Source organism: Amphimedon queenslandica, unplaced genomic scaffold, assembly GCF_000090795.2.
Source record: "Amphimedon queenslandica unplaced genomic scaffold, v1.1 AMPQUscaffold_11894, whole genome shotgun sequence".
NCBI classification, from domain to species: Eukaryota; Metazoa; Porifera; class Demospongiae; order Haplosclerida; family Niphatidae; genus Amphimedon; species Amphimedon queenslandica.
This window is the reverse complement of record NW_003547867.1, coordinates 3,612-7,266: the sequence shown is the minus strand read 5'-3', so window position 1 is coordinate 7,266 and position 3,655 is coordinate 3,612.

Sequence of the window (3,655 nt, the reverse complement as noted above, 5' to 3'; positions counted from 1 at the left end):
ATAGAGTTGATTCAAACAATTATTTGTTGCCTTATAGCCATTTTAAATGTAGTAAATTTTCGAAAAAAAAATCAAAAGAAACACATGCTAATAGTCTACAAAAATCATGCCAAATGAATGGAGGGAACACAATAACTAAAATAGATAGTAATTTCATCAACTTAAAAAGTTTAGAATCAATTAACTCAAACTTTCTGCACAACATAAATACATGTACATGTATATGCATCAGAAAATGTAATAAAATCAAATTTTGATGAAAATCAGCTCAAACGTTATACGCAACATAAGAACATGTATAAGTATCATAAAGTGCAATAAAAATGAAAAATTTTCTCCTTTTCAATTTTTGGCAAAATTAGGCCTATAGTACAGTGACTTTAGCCAATTTTAGAGCAACTTTAATTTGTGACCGTAATTGACAAAAAGTACCTTATGGCAGATTTTTAATTTCATGATTATATTGAAAAATTTCAACCTGTGAGTGCTCTGTTAGACAACCATTGTTTCTAAAAGTTACATAGTAACATTTCGCATTCTCTGGAGTAATTTCATGATAAATGGCATTCAGGAAGTTGGATTTTTGAGGTAAGAAAGACCAATTTTCCTATCCGCCATAAGGTACCATTTGTCAATTATGGTCACATATGTATAAAAATCCATTTCGGTTGAAATCAGCTCAAACTTTTTATGCAATAGAAGTACATGTATTTGCATCATAAAAATGCTAAATTTCCTCCTATTATAATTAATTTGGCGAAATTTGGTTATCCTAGTACAGGGACTCTTAACCAATATTAAAGCAACTTAAAAATCCATTTTGAACAAAATCAACTCAAACTTTCTACACAATATGAGTGCATCTATATGTATCAGGACAAAATATAAAAATGATAAAATAAAGATCTCTCTTCATTAATATTGGCAAATTTGATAAATGACCCACTATATACTCATAAGACATTTCATTTAATTATAATTTATATTGTCAGTAACTATTTAATACGTACTTCATTGTAAACTGTCTGAATGTTGCCAAGTCATGCCTACAAGCAATGTCCAGTTAGCCCACGTGCCTCTATGTAAAATGACAGGTGTATAAAATGGATCCTAATAGAGAGGTAATGATTGTTGAACAGTAGATTCATTCCAATGGATCAGAGACTGACACTGAAACACTGAGTACTATTGTTAAGTCTTCAGAGGATGATATCACATGCAGTCTTTAGTACTTAATTGCAGCACAGTCAACCCACGTGTATTCACGTGGGTAGATCTAGTCCACACCTACAATATTATTGTCGGACACGCCCTAATCCTGCTGACTTCAGCTTCCTGACTCGTTCTCAAGCCTCTCATTCTCTTCTTTAAGTTCTTTTCTCATTTTCTTTCGCTCTCTTTTGTTAGGAATGGCTACTCGTAGGACTCCAGTAAGTATATACTATCAATAAAGTACATAATTAATGTATTGTACATATTGTGTTAGTAATGTACTGATACAATGTATAGTACTGATAGTGTACTGTTGGTTAATGTGTGCGGGTAGATCTACATGTACATGTATATGATTCAATTGATGTAGTTAGTTTGGGAATTGTCCCAAATTTCAGATATAATGTTTCTGTCACGTCTTGTACTGTACATGTACATACACTGTACTGTATTATGCCATGCATAGCTAAAGGCTGATTCACACTGCACAATTAACGTAAGGTAAGGCTGTACGTTAAGACAGGATGTGCTGTACAAACCAATGGGCACCATTTACGTAAGGTAAGAATAGAAATAATCATTATTCATACCTTACGTAAACGGTGCCCCTTTATGGCCTCAGAGTTATTTTTGCTTTGAGACAGTAAATTTTCCATATTCATTTATTCACTAGATATACCTAGCTACCATCAATGATCCATTGGGAGTGATACATTAATTTTAGTATAATATCAATAATATTACTGCTTTATATTTTCATTTCTGAGAATTAGAGCCATTAATTAATGATTACAAGATAATTTTTTCTGCTGAATTTTAATTTTAGATAAAACAACACCCTAAGGAAATTCCCCACTATGCACTACAATCTCCTGTCCAGTGTCAGATATGACACTATATCATAGATACATGTACATGTACTCATTGATTCATTGACAGTATGTATAGTCAGTAGTGGGAGTATACTAATAGAACAATATCAATGAGTAAATATCTTTACATAAAAGTACTTGTAATGAGTACAAATTTCCACTTGATTAGATTCATTCCTTATTAGTCTCACATAGCCAGTCCCTCCCTCTACAAAGCAAGGGTCTGGTCTATTACCATACATTACCTCATTCATCTTTCAACCTTACTTCTGGTGGAACTAAGTACACTAAACATTGAATAGGCTCATGTGTATATTATGAAGATTGAAACCTCCTTTTTGGGCCAGGATTATTTATACTAAGCATAATTGAATTTCCTGGAATTTAATTATTTACAAATTGTGTTAGATGATGCATGAAATCCACTAAATTAGGAATACCAGTAAACATTAGTCCAGTGTATTGTAGATAGTATAATGTGTTATCATAACAATGTCAGTAATGGGACCCTCATCTAGTAGTGTAGTAGTTTGTATCTCTTCCACTGGGTATGTATGTATTATTGTCACTAGGTGTTCCTCGTCCTACTATACCCTAGTCCTAGTCCTACTTATGTGTCCAGTCATAGATACTCAATGATTCAATGTATACTAATACACCAGACACACTCTTTGTAGAGGGAGGGACACTCTCTTTCCTTATAAGGATATACATGTACATGTACTGTATTGCAGGATTTATTGGTGAGGGATTAAATTTGTCAAGTCCTTAAATTACAAGAATACTCCAAATTGAAACTCACAAATTATTGTCAATTATTAGCTGCCACGTGTTAGGAGTTAATGAAGTTACCAAAATTTAATTGGCCAACCAATCATTTTGTGCAATTCCTCCAAAATTTCTCCCCGTCAATAAATACTCTTATATGTTATACAAGTACATGTAAATGAATGGCTCAGTTGTTTGTGTATTTTTCCATTAAAAGTTGTTTTTATATATACATGTATTGTTTATGTGTTGTTTATAGTCGGTTATTGTCACTGGTTACATATTCTGTGAATTTTGTGCTTGAATGAGATTATTTGATAATGAGACATAGGAGTGATTAATATTACTATTATAATAACTGTTAATAATACACTCATTCACTTGTTAATACTTTAGGACGAACAGTTGTGGTATGCTGCTCGAGATGGAGATATAGATCAAATGAAAACTGCTCTCTCTAATGGGGCAGATATCAATTGGAAGAATACTTCTTGGGTAAGTGTATGATGTAGTGACTAGTGTATTAGTATGACTTATATAATGTAAAAGTACCTGCAGTTTAGTTATTAATCAGTTTATTATATTAATATTGTGTAATTACCGTATTTTCTCATGGAAGCACCTAGGCATTTATTCTTATAGAGACCCGTTTGCTGGGTGTTTAAATGAAGTAGGTGTTTATATGAGGATAGACATTTAAATTCATTGCCAAGGAGTCTTCTTCTATGAGCTTCCTTCTCAGCTACAACTGCTATGTTGCCTGTAGTGTGTGCCAGTAACCACGTGGGGAAAGTGGGTGTGGC